Below are 7,042 nucleotides of genomic sequence, written 5' to 3'. Positions count from 1 at the left end.
TATGTACAACTCCCTGAAAGAAAGTACGTACATCCTGTAAATCAGCAATCTTTCGCTGAAACCATACAGTTAATGCTGATACTTGAACTCTCAAGGAAGCAACTTTCAACCCTTTATCCAATCCTGCTTGAAGAAAATCTAAAATCCTGGATACTTTAAAGGATCTTGGATTCAAATTTTTTCCAGTACACCAATGAATATAGGCTTGCCATATTCTATGATACACACGAGCTGAAGAAGGCTTTCTTGCTCTGAGCATAGTTTGGATTACTTGTTTCGAAAATCCTCTCGCTTCTAAGATAGAGGTTTCAACAGCCACGCCGTCAAAGACAGGCAATCCAGATGACTGTGGCAACAAGGGCCCTGCATTAGCAGATCTGGACGTTGAGGGAGCAGTATCGGTGCTTCCACGGACATTCTTAGCAGATCTGTGTACCAATGCCTTCTTGGCCAAGCTGGAGCTATCAGAATTATCGCTCCCTTTGCTCGCTTTATTTTTCTTACTACTCTGGGTAACAGAGATATTGGAGGGAACAGATATGCCAGATGAAATTTCCATTCTACTGACAGTGCGTCTACAAGGACCGCTCATGGGTCCCTTGTTCTCAATCCGTACCTTGGAACTTTGTTGTTTAGACGAGACGCCATGAGGTCTCTCTCTGGTAGACCCCATCTGTTCACTAGTGTCTGAAACACTTCTGGGTGCAATGCCCATTCGGTTTCCTGAATGGTGTGTCGACTGAGAAAATCCGCTTCCCAGTTCAGAACACCTGGGACAAACACTGCTGATAATGCTGGGAGATGGAGTTCTGCCCATCTTAGAATGGGAGTCACTTCCTCCATCAGTCTTTTGCTGTGAGTTCCTCCTTGATGACTGAGGTATGCTACTGCTTTCGCATTGTCTGAGCGGATCTGGACCGGTCTTCCTCGCAGACTGTCCTTTGCCTGAACTAGAGCCCTGTAAATGGCCCTTATTTCCAACAGATTTATTGCCAGGCGACTTTCCCTTGCGGTCCATTTTCCCTGGAACCACAGGCTTCCGAGTACCGCACCCCAGCCTTGCAGGCTGGCATCTCTTGTCAGGACTTGCCACTCTTTTATCCAAAAGGGTCTCCCCTTGTTTAAATGGCCTGTCTGTAGCCACCACGCTAGAGACCTTTTTACGTTTACTGGAAACTTTACCATCTGCTTTTTTATCGTCTGATGATTTCCGTTCCATTTGATCAGAATAAGGTGCTGCAATGGTCTGCAGTGGAATTGCGCAAATTCCACCATGTCGAAGGTTGATACCATCAGTCGCATTGCTGCATGGACTGACATTGTCTGGGTGTGCAATGCTTCCTGAGCCATGCCCTGCACCTTGACTATCTTTTTCTCTGGTAAGAGAACTTTCTGTAGGTCTGAATCCAATATGGCCCCCAAATGAACCATCCGCTGTGACGGATTCAGAGACGACTTTTCCCAATGTATGAGCCACCCGTGTCTCTGTAAACAAACTATTGTCTGTTGAAGATGGATCAGGAGTAAATTTTGCGAATGAGCTAAGATTAACAGGTCCTCGAGATATGGGAATATTCTTATCCCCTGTTTGCGCAGACAAGCTGCCATAACCACCATGATCTTGGTAAACACCCTGGGTGCTGTTGCTAGCCCGAAGGGCAAAGCTTGGAACTGAAAATGTTCCTGAAGGCTGGCAAACCTGAGGTAACACTGATGAGACAGTGCTATAGGCACATGTAGGTAAGCATCCCGTACATCCAGAGATACCATGTAATCTCCCGGTTCCATGGCCAACATTATGGAGCGTAACGTCTCCATGTGGAACTTCGGGATCCAAATGTATTTGTTTAACATTTTTAGATTGAGAATTGGTTGATATGACCCATTTGGTTTCTGGATCAGAAACAGATTGGAGTAAAACCCCTGTCCCCTTTGTGATGGAGGTACTGGGACAATCACACCTGACTGCAGTCATTTTTGGACTGCTTCTTGCAGGGCATTGGCCTTCGACTCTATACGAGACTGGCTGGTGCAAAAAAATCTTTGAGGAGGCTGCCTCCTGAATGGGAACCCATACCCCTGAGATACCACCTTCTGCACCCAAGCATCTGTTGTTGACTGTTGCCATATGTGTGCAAAATGAAGGAGTTGGCCCCCAACCCTGGAATCCTCCAGGCGGAGGCCTGTCTCTTCAGGCTGATGGTTTCTGTTCAGGCTTGGAAGCTGGCTTTTTGCTAGCCCACTGCTTCCTACCCCTGGTTTTGCTTAGACTCCTCTTTAGCTTTCACTTTGCTTTGCCAACGAAATGAGCGAAACTTTAAACCCTTGAACTTAGGGTTATAAGTAGCCAGAAATCTGACCTTCTTTGACTCAGCCTCTGATTCTAGGATATCAGATAATGGTTTCCCAAACAGTATATTACCCATGAAAAGCAATGCTTCCAATTCTTTTTTGGATTCCGCATCTGCTTTCCAGGTACGTAGCCAAACTGCTCTGCGAGCGGCTACTGTCAAGGCTGAAGCTTTAGAAGCAACTGTACCCATATCACTTCTTCTAAGTATTGGGCAGATTGTCTTAAACGGCTTAAAAGGTACTCTTGCTCCGAAGTAGGAGAAGAGATATCATTTTCTAGTTCCTCTAACCATTCGCCCATTGCCTTTGCTACCCAGGCCGAAGCAGGTCTCACCACTGCTCCTACTAGAGAAAATACATTTTTCAAAAAACTATCTACCCTTCTGTCTGTGACATCATTTAGCGATGTAGATGACAGTGGTAAAGCAGATTTATGTACAAGTTGCAGAACATGTGCATCTACTTTTGGAGGAACTTCTCTTTTCGAACAATCCACAGCTGTAAATGGATAATAAGAATGCCATCTTTTTGGAATCTTATATTTCTTACTGGGCGTTGCCCAAGACTCATCCATCATTTCCGTCCGTTCATCTGACGCTGGGAACTCAGTTTTCACTGATTTTGTTTGTTTAAACACAGGTGCTTTTGATTTTAACACTGTTTTAACTGGCTCTTCCAAAGAGAGAACAGCCTTCACAGCATTAATAAGTTCAGCTACATCCTCTGAACTAAAACTCTGCGACTGATCATCATACGGAGTATTTGAATATACTCTATCATCTTCTTGTGTAGTCTGCCACATAGACGCATCTGTCTTAGTCTTACCTGTCCCTTGGTTGCTTGTAGAGGGTACTGGAACCAAGCCGTAGGAAGGGAGCTGGATTTATGGGTTAATAGTGTTACCTAACCCTTGAGGTGGTGCTACCAGAGCTAACCTGTCCGCTATTGAAGATAGAGTCTTTGCGAACATATTCCATGGTGGCTCTGTTGGTGGCTGAACCAACTCCTGTTTTTTACTTTGCTGAAAAGCAAAACAGTTCGCAACACAAGCCCTCATAAGTGACTAATTGATCCACATCAATTAACCCCGTCTTACAAGATAAGCATGTTAGGGATGTAGGAGTGCTTGATAAATTCTCCTCGTCACTTTTGCCACTCACAGACATGGTAATCTGTTAATGACTACACAATTTGTGACTGAAAATCACCTATATATTAGTATATAGAAGTGAGATCAATCTGACCACAGTGCACCTGAATTGAGGGTCAGAAAAGGACTGACATTACACAGAAAAGTCAGCACTCATACTAGCAGTCAGTCACATGTTAAAGCATTAGACATTGTCATATGAGAATACAACTTATAAATATGTAGGAAATTGTACTTCTGTTTTAACTGGTTCTTTTTCAACATAACATGCAGAAAACACCGTAATATACAGATCTTATATGCAATAGGTACTAAAAATTAACAATTCATACTAACAAGTAGAGAGAATTTTTAGTACTGTATACCCTTCCTCTGGAGAGCGGGATACAGGGAGACTCGCCACACTTCCATATCCAAGCAAATGCGCTCGGGAGATGCTGAGTGGATTCACACGCTACTGATGTACACTACTGCTCTTAATAACCGATAACGGACACAGTCGCTCCTGTGGACACGGACGCTCAACGACTTCCACGTGTATGCAGACGCTAAGGCCTGCAACTCGGTCTAGGCGGGATCTCTAGTGTACACAACCGCAGAGTCTAAGCTGCGACCGAGTACCCTCGTGGTAGCGTCTGAGCCGGAAGTGAGGTCATTCAGTTCAAGAACGAGAGACGCGCAGAAACTGGCCATGAACTTGGAGGAGGGGCGGCCAGGAGAGCGTCTGAATCCCCCTGTTGACTTAAACCCTAAGGATCGCGGCCTCTACCTAGTCCTGGCGCCTATGATCCCTAGAGCGTAGCGCTGTCGCACTCGAGATGTTCGGCGCATCAACACACTGTTTGTAGTCTCCACCAAATCAGTGTAGCTGTGTCCGGACCCCCCTAGTAAGAGGAAATCCATAGACTTACCGTCCCCCCCATGCTCCGGCCACAGCCTGGTTACGTCTGCTGGACCTGCTAGAACATCCGACACAGACTCCCCTCGAGACAGCACTATTACCGCGAAAGTAAGCGTTGTTGCGACACGGTGGGGAGTTGTTGGAGCGACTTATTCCAGTATGCGTTTAAGACGGTATTAAGAAAAGTTGCTCAAAAAAAGTAAGTCTATAAAAATAAAATAATAAAAAGCTTGAGGCTGCTTTATTCACAGCAGCCCTGTGACCATGCGGCTTCCTGCCGCACCAAGCAAAAAACTGATCTGACTGAGTCAGTGGGCGGGACTATATGGTGAGGCCCCGATGCATCCTGGGAGGCCAGAAAGCTCGTGACCGCGTTGGTGCCATTTCCGCTGTCGCTCAACCATATCCCAATGTTATCCTGTGGATAAGCCTGTGGACCCAGCCAGAGAAATAAAAGATTAAAATGTCATTGAAGAAAACTCTCTGGAGCTCCAGAGTGTGAATCCTTTCCTGAGGGCACTTTTTTCTAAACTGTCTGTGGGAGGGGGCATAGAGGGGAGGAGCCAGCACACCCAGTGAAGAAAATTTAAAGTGCACTGGCTCCTTTGGACCCAGTCTATACCCATCACTAGTTTCCAAAGTTGATACAGAGCTGTACAAATTCAAAACTGAGGGATGATGGGGGGGCAGAGGGGGAGGAGCTGGTTTCACTTAGATTATTTAAAGTGCCAGCTCCCTGTAAAGCCACCATCATCACCGCACAGTCTTGAAGTTGTGACAGTGTCACCTAGTGGCTGACAAAAAAAATAATAAGATTTTACTCACCGGTAAATCTATTTCTCGTAGTCCGTAGTGGATGCTGGGGACTCCGTAAGGACCATGGGGAATAGACAGGCTCCGCAGGAGACTGGGCACTCTAAGAAAGATTTAGTACTACTGGTGTGCACTGGCTCCTCCCTCTATGCCCCTCCTCCAGACCTCAGTTAAGGAAACTGTGCCCGGAAGAGCTGACATTACAAGGAAAGGATTTTGGAATCCAGGGTAAGACTCATACCAGCCACACCAATCACACCGTATAACTTGTGATAAACTTACCCAGTCAACAGTATGAACAACAGAGCATCAAACAATGGATGCCAACATAACATAACCCTTATTTAAGCAATAACTATATACAAGTATTGCAGAAGAAGTCCGCACTTGGGACGGGCGCCCAGCATCCACTACGGACTACGAGAAATAGATTTACCGGTGAGTAAAATCTTATTTTCTCTAACATCCTAGTGGATGCTGGGGACTCCGTAAGGACCATGGGGATTATACCAAAGCTCCCAAACGGGCGGGAGAGTGCGGATGACTATGCAGCACCGAATGGGCAAACACAAGGTCCTCCTCAGCCAGGGTATCAAACTTGTAGAACTTAGCAAATGTGTTTGAACCCGACCAAGTAGCTGCTCGGCAAAGCTGTAATGCCGAGACCCCTCGGGCAGCCGCCCAAGAAGAGCCCACTTTCCTTGTGGAATGGGCTTTCACCGATTTTGGATGCGGCAATGTTACAGATCCAGCGAGCAATGGTTTGCTTTGAACCAGGAGCACCCAGCTTGTTGGATGCATACAGGATAAACAGCGAGTCAGTCTTCCTGACTCCAGCCGTCCTGGCTACATAGATCTTCAAAGCCCTGACTACATCAAGCAACTTGGAATCCTCCAAGTCACGAGTAGCCGCAGGCACCACAATAGGTTGGTTCAAATGAAAAGATGACACCACCTTCGGCAGAAATTGCGGACGAGTCCGTAATTCTGCCGTCCATATGGAAAAACCAGATAGGGGCTTTTATATGACAAAGCCGCCAATTCTGACACACGCCTAGCCGAAGCTAAGGCCAATAGCCTGACCACCTTCCACGTGAGATACTTTAGCTCCACGGTCTTAAGTGGCTCAAACCAGCGGGATTTCAGGAAAATGGATAGGGCCGAAATCTGGACCTTTATGGACCCCAACTTCAAGCCCATAGTCACTCCATGCCATCATGTCCACCTGTGGCAGTTCCCATCGATTTGTAATCTGCGTGAAGACTTCTTGATGAAGTCCCCACTCTCCCGGGTGGAGGTCGTGCCTGCTGAGGAAGTCTGCTTCCCAGTTGTCCACTCCCGGAATGAACACTGCTGACAGTGCTTGCACGTGATTCTCCGCCCAACGAAGAATCCTGGTGGCTTCTGCCATCGCCACTCTGCTTCTTGTGCCGCCCTGGCGGTGTACATGACCCACTGCAGTGATGTTGTCTGACTGAATCAGCACCGGTTGGTTGCGAAGCAGAGGTTCCGCTTGACTCAGGGCGTTGTATATGGCCCTTCGTTCCAGGATATTTATGTGCAGACAAGCCTCCTGACTTGACCACAACCCTTGGAAGTTTCTTCCCTGAGTGACTGCCCCCCATCCTCGGAGGCTCGCATCTGTGGTCACCAGGACCCAGTCCTGTATGCCGAACCTGCAGCCCTCGAGAAGGTGAGCACTCTGCAGCCACCACAGAAGAGACACCCTGGCCCTCGGGGACAGGGTGATCAGCCGATGCATCTGAAGATGCGATCCGGACCACTTGTCCAACAGATCCCACTGAAAGATCCTCGCATGGAACCTG

This window comes from Pseudophryne corroboree, chromosome 4 (genome assembly GCF_028390025.1).
Source record: "Pseudophryne corroboree isolate aPseCor3 chromosome 4, aPseCor3.hap2, whole genome shotgun sequence".
NCBI lineage: Eukaryota > Metazoa > Chordata > Amphibia > Anura > Myobatrachidae > Pseudophryne > Pseudophryne corroboree.
Note: the sequence above shows the minus strand (reverse complement) of the source record.